Here is a 16,841-nt window from a genome sequence, read left to right as displayed (position 1 = left end):
AACAACAGAGGGTTTTATTTTGAGAGTAATAAATGTAATCTAGGATTGATTTTGTTTCGGATCGTCAGAGTTTATGACAAAAGATTTTGTTTTAGTGCAAAATGTTTCTCAGACCATACAAATGCTGATAGTAGATTGTTTTTGCGAGATAAAAATTTTAAGAATAAAAAAAGGGATTGGAAGTTAACGCGATTTATTGGTAGGGATAGTGAATTAGTTAGGGTTTTAAGTTAAAATATGCGCAGTGGCAGAAACAAAAAAGAAGTTTTCCTTCCGTTAAAGTATGGTGGGAATGGTTTAAAAAGGGGGAGGCTAAAAATTTCTTTTGTAAATATTGGCATTAAAATCAGTAAAAAGAAAGAAGGAGTATAATGAGTTAAATGTTAAACTGGCAAACGATGATCAAGATTGAGAGAAAGGGGTTTTGATGTGGCGAGGAGGATATGAATAAACGAGAAGTATTAAAAAATGGATTGAAAATAGAGGGAGGGAAATAATTTTTAGATTGCAAGGATTAGCAGAATTGAGAAGCGGGAAAAGTGACAAGGTATTTTTGTTAAGAAAATTTTAAGTAAAAGAAGTGTTTATAGACAAAATGGAAGAACGAAGAATGTATTGAGGGGATTTTAAAAAAAGTATATGAATTATAATAATTTATTTGCCAGAAAAAAGGATGCGATGTAAAAATTAGTACGAGGATTTATATATCATTAATTGAAAAGAGGAATTTCTGTAAATGATCAAGAGTGGGTGGATCGTGAAATAGACCTGGAGGAGGTGCAGGCTGTGATTAGCATCATGCGCAAAAGGGAAAGTTCACCGGGTTGTGATGGGTTAACATCGAATTTACGTGAAATTTTGGGATAATTTATAAGAATGATTTTTTTAGAAATGATTTGGTGAAGTTTTTAGAACGGGGGATTAACACTGTCCACAAAATAAAGGGGGTGGTTACAATTATTTATAAGAAGGTGAAAAGATAGAATAAAAAAATTTATAGACCATTACCTTGTTAAATGTGGACTACAAAATCATAGCGAAAATCTTTGGCAATAGAATGAAAAATGTGATAGCTGAATAATTTGGCCGGGGCAGTGTTGCCGTCACCGGGGAGGTGTATTTGACTGGAAAATCTGTATATTGTGAGAGACGTGTTGGAGGATGTGATGCAAAGGGATCAGGGGATAGCGCTGCTATCCTTGGTTTTGAGAAAGCGTAACGACAGGGTGAATCAATGATTATTAGTTTTTAGGGTATTAACAAGATTTGGTTTTAGTAAGGGTTATTAATAAATTAAAGTCCTGTACAAAAAATGTTACTAGTGAGAATTTAGTGAATGGTTTTAAACTGAGCCGAATTAGATGGTAAATCAGGGGTGAGGCAGGGTTGCCCGTGCATCCGATCCTTTTCATAATGCTTCCATAGAGCCGTATTGTTAGCGCTGCAGCGAGATAAAATCATTAAAAGGGGTTCAGTTGCCTGGGAAAACGGAATGTAATAAAATCATTGGGTTATATGGACGATGTTGTAATCTATGCTCAAACAAGGAATCGGTGAATAGAGAGTAATTCTTTGGGCTGATAATTTTTAATAGCGCTGCTTAATTTTAAGCTACATATAGAAGAAATGTGAATGTAATGCTATTATGAGGAAATGGGTGGATTTTGAGAATTGTAAAGTAAAAAATTTGGAAAGGGGAAATAGTAGATCTTGGGAATAGTCTTTTCTCAAAATGTATCGGGAGAACTTAGTTGGGCGGAGGCGCTGGAGAAAATAACAAAAGAAATTGTCAATGTGGAAATTACGGAGCCTGTCCATAATAGGCAAGGTTCTAATTGTAAAAGCGGTAATTTTGCCTATTCTTCTGTACGTGGGTTGTGTTTTCTGCCTAATTATTGTGGATGCGGAGATTTATTAGGGAAATTTTTGTATTTATTTGGAGCTCAAATATGGAGAAATTAAAGAAGAAATAATGTATAGGGCAGTTAGGCATGGCGGTAAAGGAGTTCCGAACGTGCAGCAGTTTCTGGAATTGAAATACATTCAGTTTATAATTAAGTTAGCAAGGCAGGATAAAATGGGCAAGTTACTTTTAAAATATGGAGCTGGTGGATACTGAACAGACATAGGTGGTTTAAAACAGATATTAAAAAGCCTTATTCTTTCAGCGGAAACGAGGTTTTATAATGTGCTGGATAAAATCATTAAAAGGTGGGATTGTTTAAGTATTCAGAGGTGGGAATTAGTAAATATTTAATAAGATTTGTACAGATTGGGAAGCAGGAAGCAGTGTGTCCGGTGGAGAATTTCAACAGTAAAATTTCCAAAGAGATCTGGAACATGGTCGTGAACAAAAATTGACGAATAGTCAGAGAGATCTAGCGTGGGCATTGGTGCATAAATGTTTGCCGGTTTAAAGATTTCCAGTACAGAAGGGGCCTGTTGAGGAGTCCTAAGTGTCCAAGGGAAGGGTGCACGGAGAATGAAACGTGTATGCATTTCATATGGAATTGTAAGTTTGCGCAGAGAATGTGGAGAGATATGGGGGGTGGTATGAAGGCTATAACGGGGTGCTCTATATTAATTATGAGGTAGTGATGTTTGGAGAGGTTTAAAATGTGCTAGGGATAAAATGAGCATACTTGGGTAATAATAAATTATGTGAACAGAAGTTATGTGGAAAGCAAAGAAATCTGTTAATCTTAAAAACAATGTATTAGATTATCAAGCAATGTAAAAAAATGATTGTGCAGAGAGTGTATAGTACATTATTTGAAAGATAAAAGATTAAAAGGTAGAAAAGCCGAAACGGATTGGAATATTAAAATATGGAATATCAGTTGAGGCTTATGTCTACGATGATGTGATAAGAGAAGGAATGTGAAAAGAGAGGTAAATAAAATTTCTCTGGAATTTCTCTGATTTTAAGCACTGAGTGGACTAATAAAAAAAAAAAAAAAAACAAAAAAAAAAAAAAAAAAAAAAAAAAAAAATCTGTTCTTATCAGTTTAATATCTGATACGTCCCCTATCTGGGGACCATATATTAAATGGATTTTTGGAACAGTGGAGATGGAAGAAGAGCTTGCTCTGTCCACTCCACGCATCGGACCTGGTATTGCAGTACCTCCAGGACCGGTGCAACCTCTCTTATCCCAGTTGAAAAATCAGAAACAAGCTCGAATCTGCAGCAGCAGCACAACAAGTGCAAAGAAAACAGCAGCAAACAAGCAGCCCAAGGAAGGGGAAAAAAGAACTTTGCAAAGACTTTGCAGGAGACAGTTTGCTGTTTAATGTCGTCATCCGCCCGTTGTTTGGTGTGATGCCCTTTCAGCCGGGACTCGTTGCAGGAGCTCGTTGTGTGCTTGATTGTGTGCGCCAGAAAGAGGCGGGGCTATGTAAATGTTGGCTTCTGGGAGAGTGGTGAAGTTGCTGTTGCGGTGCTAGAGTGGTCGTCGGCCTGCAGCCCGCAAAGAGACCAGAGCCAGAGAAGGGCTGTAGAAGATATCCGAGATGCTGTAATGTGGGGGCTTGTGTGTGAGGTGGGGGTTGGGTTTTGGGGGGAGGATAGTGTAGGTGCAGGAGGAAGCGTTATGGCCCCTCTCTCTCCCCATGGAGGATAGAGCAAGCGAGGATCTGGGCCCGTCGGTGCGTGGCGCAATTCGGGTTATCGCTTCTCGGCCTTTTGGCTAAGATCAAGTGTAGTATCTGTTCTTATCAGTTTAATATCTGATACGTCCCCTATCTGGGACCATATATTAAAATGGATTTTTGGAACAGGGAGATGGAAGAAGAGCTTGCTCTGTCCACTCCACGCATCGACCTGGTATTGCAGTACCTCCAGGACCGGTGCACCTCTCTTATCCAGTTTGAAAAAATCAGAACAAGCTCGAATCTGCAGCAGCAGCACAACAAGTGCAAAGAAACAGCAGCAACAAGCAGCCCAAGGAAGGGGAAAAAAGAACTTTGCAAGACTTTGCAGGAGACAGTTTGCTGTTAATGTCGTCATCCGCCCGTTGTTTGGTGTGATGCCCTTTCAGCCGGGACTCGTTGCAGGAGCTCGTTGTGTGCTTGATTGTGTTGCGCCAGAAAAAGAGGCGGGGCTATGTAAATGTTGGCTTCTGGGAGAGTGGTGAAGTTGCTGTTGCGGTGCTGAGTGGTCGTCGGCTGCAGCCCGCAAAGAGACCAGAGCCAGAGAAGGGCTGTAGAAGATATCCGAGATGCTGTAATGTGGGGGCTTGTGTGTGAGGTGGGGGTTGGGGTTTTGGGGGGAGGATAGTGTAGGTGCAGGAGGAAGCGTTATGGGCCCCTCTCTCTCCCCATGGAGGTAGAGCAAGCGAGGATCTGGGCCCGTCGGTGCGTGCGCAATTCGGGTTATCGCTTCTCGGCCTTTTGGCTAAGATCAAGTGTAGTATCTGTTCTTATCAGTTTAATATCTGATACGTCCCCTATCTGGGGACCATATATTAAATGGATTTTGGAACAGGGAGATGGAAGAAGAGCTTGCTCTGTCCACTCCACGCATCGACCTGGTATTGCAGTACCTCCAGGACCGGTGCACCTCTCTTATCCAGTTTGAAAAATCAGAACAAGCTCGAATCTGCAGCAGCAGCACAACAAGTGCAAAGAAACAGCAGCAACAAGCAGCCCAAGGAAGGGGAAAAAAGAACTTTGCAAGACTTTGCAGGAGACAGTTTGCTGTTAATGTCGTCATCCGCCCGTTGTTTGGTGTGATGCCCTTTCAGCCGGGACTCGTTGCAGGAGCTCGTTGTGTGCTTGATTGTGTGCGCCAGAAAGAGGCGGGGCTATGTAAATGTTGGCTTCTGGGAGAGGGTGAAGTTGCTGTTGCGGTGCTGAGTGGTCGTCGGCTGCAGCCCGCAAAGAGACCAGAGCCAGAGAAGGGCTGTAGAAGATATCCGAGATGCTGTAATGTGGGGGCTTGTGTGTGAGGTGGGGGTTGGGGTTTTGGGGGGAGGATAGTGTAGGTGGCAGGAGGAAGCGTTATGGCCCCTCTCTCTCCCCATGGAGGTAGAGCAAGCGAGGATCTGGGCCCGTCGGTGCGTGCGCAATCGGGTTATCGCTTCTCGGCCTTTTGGCTAAGATCAAGTGTAGTATCTGTTCTTATCAGTTTTAATATCTGATACGTCCCCTATCTGGGGACCATATATTAAATGGATTTTTGGAACAGGGAGATGGAAGAAGAGCTTGCTCTGTCCACTCCACGCATCGACCTGGTATTGCAGTACCTCCAGGACCGGTGCACCTCTCTTATCCAGTTTGAAAAATCAGAACAAGCTCGAATCTGCAGCAGCAGCACAACAAGTGCAAAGAAACAGCAGCAACAAGCAGCCCAAGGAAGGGGAAAAAAGAACTTTGCAAGACTTTGCAGGAGACAGTTTGCTGTTAATGTCGTCATCCGCCCGTTGTTTGGTGTGATGCCCTTTCAGCCGGGACTCGTTGCAGGAGCTCGTTGTGTGCTTGATTGTGTGCGCCAGAAAGAGGCGGGGCTATGTAAATGTTGGCTTCTGGGAGAGTGGTGAAGTTGCTGTTGCGGTGCTGAGTGGTCGTCGGCTGCAGCCCGCAAAGAGACCAGAGCCAGAGAAGGGCTGTAGAAGATATCCGAGATGCTGTAATGTGGGGGCTTGTGTGTGAGGTGGGGGGTTGGGGTTTTGGGGGGAGGATAGTGTAGGTGCAGGAGGAAGCGTTATGGCCCCTCTCTCTCCCCATGGAGGTAGAGCAAGCGAGGATCTGGGCCCGTCGGTGCGTGCGCAATTCGGGTTATCGCTTCTCGGCCTTTTGGCTAAGATCAAGTGTAGTATCTGTTCTTATCAGTTTTAATATCTGATACGTCCCCTATCTGGGACCATATATTAAATGGATTTTTGGAACAGGGAGATGGAAGAAGAGCTTGCTCTGTCCACTCCACGCATCGACCTGGTATTGCAGTACCTCCAGGACCGGTGCAACCTCTCTTATCCAGTTTTGAAAAATCAGAACAAGCTCGAATCTGCAGCAGCAGCACAACAAGTGCAAAGAAACAGCAGCAACAAGCAGCCCAAGGAAGGGGAAAAAAGAACTTTGCAAGACTTTGCAGGAGACAGTTTGCTGTTAATGTCGTCATCCGCCCGTTGTTTGGTGTGATGCCCTTTCAGCCGGGACTCGTTGCAGGAGCTCGTTGTGTGCTTGATTGTGTGCGCCAGAAAGAGGCGGGGCTATGTAAATGTTGGCTTCTGGGAGAGTGGTGAAGTTGCTGTTGCGGTGCTGAGTGGTCGTCGGCTGCAGCCCGCAAAGAGACCAGAGCCAGAGAAGGGCTGTAGAAGATATCCGAGATGCTGTAATGTGGGGGCTTGTGTGTGAGGTGGGGGTTGGGGTTTTGGGGGGAGGATAGTGTAGGTGCAGGAGGAAGCGTTATGGCCCCTCTCTCTCCCATGGAGGTAGAGCAAGCGAGGATCTGGGCCCGTCGGTGCGTGCGCAATTCGGGTTATCGCTTCTCGGCCTTTTGGCTAAGATCAAGTGTAGTATCTGTTCTTATCAGTTTAATATCTGATACGTCCCCTATCTGGGGACCATATATTAAATGGATTTTTGGAACAGGGAGATGGAAGAAGAGCTTGCTCTGTCCACTCCACGCATCGACCTGGTATTGCAGTACCTCCAGGACCGGTGCACCTCTCTTATCCAGTTTGAAAAATCAGAACAAGCTCGAATCTGCAGCAGCAGCACAACAAGTGCAAAGAAACAGCAGCAACAAGCAGCCCAAGGAAGGGGAAAAAAGAACTTTGCAAGACTTTGCAGGAGACAGTTTTGCTGTTAATGTCGTCATCCGCCCGTTGTTTGGTGTGATGCCCTTTCAGCCGGGACTCGTTGCAGGAGCTCGTTGTGTGCTTGATTGTGTGCGCCAGAAAGAGGCGGGGCTATGTAAATGTTGGCTTCTGGGAGAGTGGTGAAGTTGCTGTTGCGGTGCTGAGTGGGTCGTCGGCTGCAGCCCGCAAAGAGACCAGAGCCAGAGAAGGGCTGTAGAAGATATCCGAGATGCTGTAATGTGGGGGGCTTGTGTGTGAGGTGGGGGTTGGGGTTTTGGGGGGAGGATAGTGTAGGTGCAGGAGGAAGCGTTATGGCCCCTCTCTCTCCCCATGGAGGTAGAGCAAGCGAGGATCTGGGCCCGTCGGTGCGTGCGCAATTCGGGTTATCGCTTCTCGGCCTTTTTGGCTAAGATCAAGTGTAGTATCTGTTCTTATCAGTTTAATATCTGATACGTCCCCTATCTGGGGACCATATATTAAATGGATTTTTGGAACAGGGAGATGGAAGAAGAGCTTGCTCTGTCCACTCCACGCATCGACCTGGTATTGCAGTACCTCCAGGACCGGTGCACCTCTCTTATCCAGTTTGAAAAATCAGAACAAGCTCGAATCTGCAGCAGCAGCACAACAAGTGCAAAGAAACAGCAGCAACAAGCAGCCCAAGGAAGGGGAAAAAAGAACTTTGCAAGACTTTGCAGGAGACAGTTTGCTGTTAATGTCGTCATCCGCCCGTTGTTTGGTGTGATGCCCTTTCAGCCGGGACTCGTTGCAGGAGCTCGTTGTGTGCTTGATTGTGTGCGCCAGAAAGAGGCGGGGCTATGTAAATGTTGGCTTCTGGGAGAGTGGTGAAGTTGCTGTTGCGGTGCTGAGTGGTCGTCGGCTGCAGCCCGCAAAGAGACCAGAGCCAGAGAAGGGCTGTAGAAGATATCCGAGATGCTGTAATGTGGGGGCTTGTGTGTGAGGTGGGGGTTGGGGTTTTGGGGGGAGGATAGTGTAGGTGCAGGAGGAAGCGTTATGGCCCCTCTCTCTCCCCATGGAGGTAGAGCAAGCGAGGATCTGGGCCCGTCGGTGCGTGCGCAATTCGGGTTATCGCTTCTCGGCCTTTTGGCTAAGATCAAGTGTAGTATCTGTTCTTATCAGTTTAATATCTGATACGTCCCCTATCTGGGGACCATATATTAAATGGATTTTTGGAACAGGGAGATGGAAGAAGAGCTTGCTCTGTCCACTCCACGCATCGACCTGGTATTGCAGTACCTCCAGGACCGGTGCACCTCTCTTATCCAGTTTGAAAAATCAGAACAAGCTCGAATCTGCAGCAGCAGCACAACAAGTGCAAAGAAACAGCAGCAACAAGCAGCCCAAGGAAGGGGAAAAAAGAACTTTGCAAGACTTTGCAGGAGACAGTTTGCTGTTAATGTCGTCATCCGCCCGTTGTTTGGTGTGATGCCCTTTCAGCCGGGACTCGTTGCAGGAGCTCGTTGTGTGCTTGATTGTGTGCGCCAGAAAGAGGCGGGGCTATGTAAATGTTGGCTTCTGGGAGAGTGGTGAAGTTGCTGTTGCGGTGCTGAGTGGTCGTCGGCTGCAGCCCGCAAAGAGACCAGAGCCAGAGAAGGGCTGTAGAAGATATCCGAGATGCTGTAATGTGGGGGCTTGTGTGTGAGGTGGGGGTTGGGGTTTTGGGGGGAGGATAGTGTAGGTGCAGGAGGAAGCGTTATGGCCCCTCTCTCTCCCCATGGAGGTAGAGCAAGCGAGGATCTGGGCCCGTCGGTGCGTGCGCAATTCGGGTTATCGCTTCTCGGCCTTTTGGCTAAGATCAAGTGTAGTATCTGTTCTTATCAGTTTAATATCTGATACGTCCCCTATCTGGGGACCATATATTAAATGGATTTTTGGAACAGGGAGATGGAAGAAGAGCTTGCTCTGTCCACTCCACGCATCGACCTGGTATTGCAGTACCTCCAGGACCGGTGCACCTCTCTTATCCAGTTTGAAAAATCAGAACAAGCTCGAATCTGCAGCAGCAGCACAACAAGTGCAAAGAAACAGCAGCAACAAGCAGCCCAAGGAAGGGGAAAAAAGAACTTTGCAAGACTTTGCAGGAGACAGTTTGCTGTTAATGTCGTCATCACGCCCCGTTGTTTGGTGTGATGCCCTTTCAGCCGGGACTCGTTGCAGGAGCTCGTTTGTGTGCTTGATTGTGTGCGCCAGAAAGAGGCGGGGCTATGTAAATGTTGGCTTCTGGAGAGTGGTGAAGTTGCTGTTGCGGTGCTGAGTGGTCGTCGGCTGCAGCCCGCAAAGAGACCAGAGCCAGAGAAGGGCTGTAGAAGATATCCGAGATGCTGTAATGTGGGGGCTTGTGTGTGAGGTGGGGGTTGGGGTTTTGGGGGAGGATAGTGTAGGTGCAGGAGGAAGCGTTATGGCCCCTCTCTCTCCCCATGGAGGTAGAGCAAGCGAGGATCTGGGCCCGTCGGTGCGTGCGCAATTCGGGTTATCGCTTCTCGGCCTTTTGGCTAAGATCAAGTGTAGTATCTGTTCTTATCAGTTTAATATCTGATACGTCCCCTATCTGGGGACCATATATTAAATGGATTTTTGGAACAGGGAGATGGAAGAAGAGCTTGCTCTGTCCACTCCACGCATCGACCTGGTATTGCAGTACCTCCAGGACCGGTGCACCTCTCTTATCCAGTTTGAAAAATCAGAACAAGCTCGAATCTGCAGCAGCAGCACAACAAGTGCAAAGAAACAGCAGCAACAAGCAGCCCAAGGAAGGGGAAAAAAGAACTTTGCAAGACTTTGCAGGAGACAGTTTGCTGTTAATGTCGTCATCCGCCCGTTGTTTGGTGTGATGCCCTTTCAGCCGGGACTCGTTGCAGGAGCTCGTTGTGTGCTTGATTGTGTGCGCCAGAAAGAGGCGGGGCTATGTAAATGTTGGCTTCTGGCCTAGATGAATGAGGATAGTGTAGGTGCAGGAGGAAGCGTTATGGCCCTCTCTCTCCCCATGGAGGTAGAGCAAGCGAGGATCTGGGCCCGTCGGTGCGTGCGCAATTCGGGTTATCGCTTCTCGGCCTTTTGGCAAAGATCCATTGGATTTTTGCTGAAAGTGTGACTGAAACGCTTGATTCTCGGCCTTCTGGCATCGGCTCCTACCGGAGTCTTAAGCCAGCTGCTGCTATTGGGAGGAAACCGTTTTAAGTTTTGAGGAGGGATCAATTTGAAGTGCCCGGGATCCACCTTGTGTGGTGAAGGGTAGCTTCCTTCAAGAAGATGGAGGATTTATTTGGAACACCATCGGATCTACAAACCAGATACAAGAATACAGCTGTTGTGGAGATACCAGAAGAACATCGTGGAGCTGCTGGATTGTTTTTTGTGGTGGAAACTCTGCTGAAAGAATGTGGAATTACGCCAAAGGATTTGTTTTGCCTACCGGAATATTACAACAGGGGAATCTATGAGCTTGTGTTTCATGAGACAGTGAAATACCATGATTTCCGTAAAGTTTTTATGGAGAAGCAGCAAGATGAAAAGTTTTCTGGATGTAAGGTAAGCTTTAAGCATCAAGATAATGTGAGAATGGTTACTGTCTCAATGTATAATACTTATGTTCCCACTAAAGAGGTTCTGGAGTATATGAAAATGATTTTTGAGGAGGCAGAGTATGTAAAAGATGTTCTTAATGAGTACAGGATCTGGACCGGTAAAAAGCTGTTCAGAGTCAAGCTGAGGTATGATAACTCATCTGAAGATGGACTGGACCACCCAATTCAGACCATCAGCTTGAGAGGAAACCGAGGATTTCTGAAGTACTCAGGTATGCCGACTTTTTGTTGGAAATGTAATGATTTTGGTCATATGTCAAACAGCTGTACAGTTGGTTTGGTGTGCCGAGTTTGTGCTGGTATGGGCCATGATGATGAGGAATGCAAGATAATTCCCAGATGTTCCATTTGTGATGTAGAAGGGCACCATATAATGAACTGCACTAAATCTTCATATGCCAGTAAAGTAAAAAAGATTCCTGCTGGGAAAGAAAATAAGAACCAAGTACCCCAAAGAAGTGTGAGGGTGGAACAGAACCCAGTCGAAAATGAAGCACGCCCAGTGGTAAGCCAAAAATTAACCATACTGGAAGGGAAAAAGGCAAAAAAATGACCAGAGGTGACAAAAGGAAGAAACGAAGGACCGAAGGTGTTTTCTCGGATGAGGAGAGTGAGATAAGAAGTGAGGAAGAAGGAGAGGAGGAGAATGCAGAGGAAGAAAGAATTGTCGAAAAAGAGATCGAAAAGAAAAGATCGTCGGGAAAGAAAATGTGGAAGAAAGAAGTGAGGGTGTAGTGATGGAGAGAGAAGAAGGAGAAAGAGAAGAAGATCAAATAGAAGTGGTGGAAGAAGAAGAAGGTGTGTGGACAATAGACAGTATGGATCTAAGTGTCTTCTCTCCTGTTAGTGAAAGCGAATTCTCGGCAAGAGTGGACAGAGGCTTGAGTCGCTTGAGTGCGACTCCTGACTGTTTTCCCGAAGGAAGTAAGAATGACCCGGGGTGATTTACTTCCTTTTTGTGTTTTTGGTAATTTTGACTGATTTTTGACCTTGGTGTTTTTTAGTTTTGTTTTTTTCTCCTTCCTTTTTTTGCTTTCCCCTTAATTCTTCCTTTTGATGCTTATAAAGTGTGGGTCCCTGAATGTGAGAAGCATCAAGAATATAGGTAGAAGAAATGGAATTTTTGATTTTGTGGCCACATTAAATACCGATTTTTTTTGTATGCAAGAGTGTGGCATTGAGTTTTGTAAAAATTATAAGTTGCTATCAGATTCTTGGAAATGGGGACCTTCTTTTTTTTCAGGGGAAAATAATATAAAAAACTCCGGTATAGGATTATTAATTAAAGGTGATTCTTTTGTTTTTGAAAGTTATTTTGAAATCGAGCCAGGTAGAGCTTTTTGTGTTAAGGGTTGTTTTGGGGGTTTAAAGTCAAAATTATGTGTGTCTATGGGAATACAGGTAAAAATGATAGAATTAAGTTATTTGAGAAAATTAGTTATTTTTTGGTGGGTTCAGAGCCTATTATTGTGCTGGGGGATTTTAATTGCATAATAGAAGGGAAAGATAGGATTGGAAGTAATAAATTAGATAAATCTTCTGTTGTTCTTAAAAAATTGATAAAAGATTTTGATCTAAAAGATGCATGGAGGTTAAAACACGGAGATAAAAGTGGTTTTACTTGGGCAAATAAAAATAGTCAATCCAGAATAGATTTTTGTTTTTGTTCAAATGAATTTCAAATACATGATTTTGAGTTAAATAATTAGTGGATTTTCTGACCATAAAATATTGTGTGTGTCAATGGGTGCAGAAAATATAACAAGTACAGCAAGAAGGCCTTGGAAGTTGAACTATTTATTGTTAGAGGATGCAAGGATATGTGAATTGTTTGAAATAAATATAAATTTTTGAAAAGTATGAAAGAGACATTTGTTTCTAAGAGTGTATGGTGGGATTGGGTTAAAAATGAATGTAAATTATTTTTTATAAGGAATGGTATAAAGAAAAAGAAAAAAGAATGGAGTCATTTTAAGCTTTTAAATTCTCGTTTACAAGGAATGTTGGCTTTTAGAGAACTAGGATACGATTTTAATAAAGGAATTGATGATGTGAAAAAAGATATTAAAAAGTGGATTGAACGAAGGGGAAAAGAAATTATTTTTAATTCTAGAGTGAAAGATTTTGAAGAAAATGAAAAGTGTTCAAGCTTCTTTTTTAGATGTGTTAAAAATAAAAATAATAATCAGATCGTAAGACTAAATGGTATTAATGATATAAATTATATTTTAGATGTCGTTTTTAATTTTTATAATAATTTATTAGGTAAAAAGGAAATTATAGATAAAAGTTTTGCGGAGATGTTTTTAAATAATTTAAATAGATGCCTTAATTTAAATGAGCAAAAGGTTTTAAAAGGGGAAATCACCATGTTTGAATTAGAGGAGGCAGTTTAAAAGTTTTTCTAAAAATAAATCTCCGGGATTAGATGGCTTGACTGTGGAATTTTACTTAAAATTTTGGGATTTTATTAAGTATGATTTGTGCGATTTGGTGAATGAGTGTTTTAAAAAAGGTGAACTGACACAATCTCAAAAAGAAGGTTTGGTAACCCTTATATATAAAAAGGAAGATAAAGAAAACATTAAAAATTATAGGCCAATAACATTGTTAAACGTGGATTACAAAATTATGGCGAAAGTTATAGCTAATAGATTTAGGAAAATAATAAACATCGTGATTGAAGAGGGTCAGAATTGTGCAGTACCAGGAAGAATGATTTGGGAAAACGTGATATTAATAAGGGATATGTTATACGATGTTTTAGATAGAGATCAGGGTGTCAGTCTTTTTTCTTTAGATTTTGAAAAAAGCATTTGACAGTATATCACATGATTTTATGTTCCTTGTTTTAGAAAAAATGAATTTGCCTATTGATTTTATTAAAATGATTAAAATTTTATATAATAAGGTTGAAAGTAAGGTTTTAGTTAATGGGTTTTTAACAAAAAAAATTAATATACAATCAGGAGTGAGACAGGGTTGTCCTTTATCTCCCATTTTATTTATTTGCATCATGGAGCCTTTAGTACAATTTTTTAGAAGAGATAAATTAATTAAGGGTATAAAGATTCCTGGAGGTGGAGGAAAGGAAGTGAAATGTTTAGCGTACATGGATGATGTGGTAGTGATATGTAGGAACTCAACTTCTATTAATAGGGTATGTTTTATTACAGGTTGTTTTAAATGTATATCTGGATTGAGTCTGAATTTGAGTAAATCAACATGTTGCGCTTATGGGAACTGGAATTTTGATATGTTCTGTAAATTCAAAGTTATTAAGAGTAGTGTAAAAATATTTAGGGATTACTTTTAACCAGTCTCTCTCGGGTGAAGACGATTGGGCGGTTGTGTTGAGTAAAATTAGGAGAAAATTGGGTTTTTGGAAACTAAGGAACCTGTCAATTGTAGGGAAAGTTTTAATTATTAAGGCCGTAATTTTATCCCTTTTATTATATGTGTCTATTGTGTTTTTACCATCGGATTTGTACATGAGGAAATTTATAAGAGAAATCTTCGTTTTTATATGGGGATCTAAAATGGAGAAAATAAAAAGAGAAATTATGTATAAAGATATAGATAACGGGGGTAGAGGTGTGCCTGACCTAAGACTTTTTTTATCATTAAAACATGCTGCTTTTATTTTTAGGTTGTTAAAAAAAGAGAGTATTGTGTCCAATTTTATAAAATATAGCGGAGGTTGGTTCTTTAATAAATATAAATGGTTGGGAATTGATTTAAATAAACCGCGCGCTTTTAAAATCAGTAGGTTTTATGTGATTTTAGAGAAAATAGTGAGAAAATATAATTTAAATACATTTGATTTTACTGAGCTTGTAAACGCAAAACAAATAGTTAAAAGTTTTAAAAAAAATGAATTAATATACCCGGTTGAAAAATTTAACGCTAAAGTTTCTAAAAACATCTGGAATATGGTACTGAATAAAAATCTTACCAATAGTCAAAAGGATTTGGCATGGGCAGTAGTTCATGATTGCTTGCCAGTAAGGAACTTCCAGTACTTAAGAGGTTTATTAAATAACCCCAAATGTCCCAGAAATGGTTGTGTATATGATGAAACGGTAATGCATGTCTTCTGGAATTGTAGTTTCTCAAGAATGGTGTGGGAGAAGATGAGAGGTTTTTTAAAATATGTAGGAGAGCTTGAGTTTTTAGGTTATGAGCAAGTTTTTTTGGACTGAACTTAAAATGTAAAAATGGGGATGCTATCAAGGCCTGGCAAATTATTAATGTAACCAAAGAAGCTATTTGGAAGTGTAGAAATATTTTAGTTTTAAGAAGGGATGAGTTAACTATAACCGACTGTATAAAATTTGCCTTAAGTAATCTATATATTTTGTATTTAGTTGATAAGAAAAAATTTGGAATGTCTGCCATGAATGAATGGAAAATTAAAGACTGGTATAAATTTTCTTAAAAAAATTTTTCTAAGAATATTTTCTTTTTCCTTTATGATGTGTCATAGTTTCTTTCTTGATTTTTTCATTTTTGTTTGTAATGGAAAATTTTTCTTATGAAAGAAACTCAAACTGAAAGGATTTAAAAAAAAAAAAAAAAAAAGAAAAAAAAAAAAAAAAAAAAAAAAAAAAAAAAAAAAATCTGTTCTTATCAGTTTAATATCTGATACGTCCCCTATCTGGGGACCATATATTAAATGGATTTTTGGAACAGGGAGATGGAAGAAGAGCTTGCTCTGTCCACTCCACGCATCGACCTGGTATTGCAGTACCTCCAGGACCGGTGCACCTCTCTTATCCAGTTTGAAAAATCAGAACAAGCTCGAATCTGCAGCAGCAGCACAACAAGTGCAAAGAAACAGCAGCAACAAGCAGCCCAAGGAAGGGGAAAAAAGAACTTTGCAAGGACTTTGCAGGAGACAGTTTGCTGTTAATGTCGTCATCCGCCCGTTGTTTGGTGTGATGCCCTTTCAGCCGGGACTCGTTGCAGGAGCTCGTTGTGTGCTTGATTGTGTGCGCCAGAAAGAGGCGGGGCTATGTAAATGTTGGCTTCTGGGAGAGTGGTGAAGTTGCTGTTGCGGTGCTGAGTGGTCGTCGGCTGCAGCCCGCAAAGAGACCAGAGCCAGAGAAGGGCTGTAGAAGATATCCGAGATGCTGTAATGTGGGGGCTTGTGTGTGAGGTGGGGGTTGGGGTTTTGGGGGAGGATAGTGTAGGTGCAGGAGGAAGCGTTATGGCCCCTCTCTCTCCCCATGGAGGTAGAGCAAGCGAGGATCTGGGCCCGTCGGTGCGTGCGCAATTCGGGTTATCGCTTCTCGGCCTTTTGGCTAAGATCAAGTGTAGTATCTGTTCTTATCAGTTTAATATCTGATACGTCCCCTATCTGGGGACCATATATTAAATGGATTTTTGGAACAGGGAGATGGAAGAAGAGCTTGCTCTGTCCACTCCACGCATCGACCTGGTATTGCAGTACCTCCAGGACCGGTGCACCTCTCTTATCCAGTTTGAAAAATCAGAACAAGCTCGAATCTGCAGCAGCAGCACAACAAGTGCAAAGAAACAGCAGCAACAAGCAGCCCAAGGAAGGGGAAAAAAGAACTTTGCAAGACTTTGCAGGAGACAGTTTGCTGTTAATGTCGTCATCCGCCCGTTGTTTGGTGTGATGCCCTTTCAGCCGGGACTCGTTGCAGGAGCTCGTTGTGTGCTTGATTGTGTGCGCCAGAAAGAGGCGGGGCTATGTAAATGTTGGCTTCTGGGAGAGTGGTGAAGTTGCTGTTGCGGTGCTGAGTGGTCGTCGGCTGCAGCCCGCAAAGAGACCAGAGCCAGAGAAGGGCTGTAGAAGATATCCGAGATGCTGTAATGTGGGGGCTTGTGTGTGAGGTGGGGGTTGGGGTTTTGGGGGGAGGATAGTGTAGGTGCAGGAGGAAGCGTTATGGCCCCTCTCTCTCCCCATGGAGGTAGAGCAAGCGAGGATCTGGGCCCGTCGGTGCGTGCGCAATTCGGGTTATCGCTTCTCGGCCTTTTGGCTAAGATCAAGTGTAGTATCTGTTCTTATCAGTTTAATATCTGATACGTCCCCTATCTGGGGACCATATATTAAATGGATTTTTGGAACAGGGAGATGGAAGAAGAGCTTGCTCTGTCCACTCCACGCATCGACCTGGTATTGCAGTACCTCCAGGACCGGTGCACCTCTCTTATCCAGTTTGAAAAATCAGAACAAGCTCGAATCTGCAGCAGCAGCACAACAAGTGCAAAGAAACAGCAGCAACAAGCAGCCCAAGGAAGGGGAAAAAAGAACTTTGCAAGACTTTGCAGGAGACAGTTTGCTGTTAATGTCGTCATCCGCCCGTTGTTTGGTGTGATGCCCTTTCAGCCGGGACTCGTTGCAGGAGCTCGTTGTGTGCTTGATTGTGTGCGCCAGAAAGAGGCGGGGCTATGTAAATGTTGGCTTC

At 42.8% G+C, this 16,841-nt stretch overlaps 11 non-coding genes and 2 pseudogenes across 11 annotated transcripts; all 13 read left to right on the top strand.

Moving 5' to 3' along the window:
* Positions 1–2,975: 2,975 nt before the first annotated feature.
* On the top strand, positions 2,976–3,148 carry LOC116407361 (annotated as a pseudogene).
* Positions 3,149–3,668: 520 nt separating this feature from the next.
* Positions 3,669–3,859, top strand: LOC116407265. Its single transcript, XR_004220226.1, has one exon. It is a non-coding gene; the product is annotated as a U2 spliceosomal RNA (small nuclear RNA).
* Positions 3,860–4,375: 516 nt separating this feature from the next.
* Positions 4,376–4,565, top strand: LOC116407257. Its single transcript, XR_004220218.1, has one exon. It is a non-coding gene; the product is annotated as a U2 spliceosomal RNA (small nuclear RNA).
* Positions 4,566–5,075: 510 nt separating this feature from the next.
* Positions 5,076–5,267, top strand: LOC116407254. Its single transcript, XR_004220215.1, has one exon. It is a non-coding gene; the product is annotated as a U2 spliceosomal RNA (small nuclear RNA).
* Positions 5,268–5,779: 512 nt separating this feature from the next.
* On the top strand, positions 5,780–5,970 carry LOC116407278. Its single transcript, XR_004220239.1, has one exon. It is a non-coding gene; the product is annotated as a U2 spliceosomal RNA (small nuclear RNA).
* A 512-nt stretch (positions 5,971–6,482) lies between these two features.
* LOC116407218 lies at positions 6,483–6,673 on the top strand. The gene has a single exon (XR_004220178.1). It is a non-coding gene; the product is annotated as a U2 spliceosomal RNA (small nuclear RNA).
* A 514-nt stretch (positions 6,674–7,187) lies between these two features.
* Positions 7,188–7,379, top strand: LOC116407247. The gene has a single exon (XR_004220208.1). It is a non-coding gene; the product is annotated as a U2 spliceosomal RNA (small nuclear RNA).
* Positions 7,380–7,890: 511 nt separating this feature from the next.
* Positions 7,891–8,081, top strand: LOC116407217. Its single transcript, XR_004220177.1, has one exon. It is a non-coding gene; the product is annotated as a U2 spliceosomal RNA (small nuclear RNA).
* Positions 8,082–8,592: 511 nt separating this feature from the next.
* LOC116407215 lies at positions 8,593–8,783 on the top strand. Its single transcript, XR_004220175.1, has one exon. It is a non-coding gene; the product is annotated as a U2 spliceosomal RNA (small nuclear RNA).
* A 512-nt stretch (positions 8,784–9,295) lies between these two features.
* On the top strand, positions 9,296–9,486 carry LOC116407214. Its single transcript, XR_004220174.1, has one exon. It is a non-coding gene; the product is annotated as a U2 spliceosomal RNA (small nuclear RNA).
* Positions 9,487–15,008: 5,522 nt separating this feature from the next.
* LOC116407354 lies at positions 15,009–15,179 on the top strand (annotated as a pseudogene).
* Positions 15,180–15,690: 511 nt separating this feature from the next.
* On the top strand, positions 15,691–15,881 carry LOC116407212. The gene has a single exon (XR_004220173.1). It is a non-coding gene; the product is annotated as a U2 spliceosomal RNA (small nuclear RNA).
* Positions 15,882–16,392: 511 nt separating this feature from the next.
* LOC116407211 lies at positions 16,393–16,583 on the top strand. The gene has a single exon (XR_004220172.1). It is a non-coding gene; the product is annotated as a U2 spliceosomal RNA (small nuclear RNA).
* Positions 16,584–16,841: the final 258 nt, after the last annotated feature.

Source organism: Xenopus tropicalis, chromosome 8 (genome assembly GCF_000004195.4).
Source record: "Xenopus tropicalis strain Nigerian chromosome 8, UCB_Xtro_10.0, whole genome shotgun sequence".
Lineage (NCBI taxonomy): Eukaryota > Metazoa > Chordata > Amphibia > Anura > Pipidae > Xenopus > Xenopus tropicalis.
This window is presented reverse-complemented; position numbering and strand designations above follow the sequence as displayed.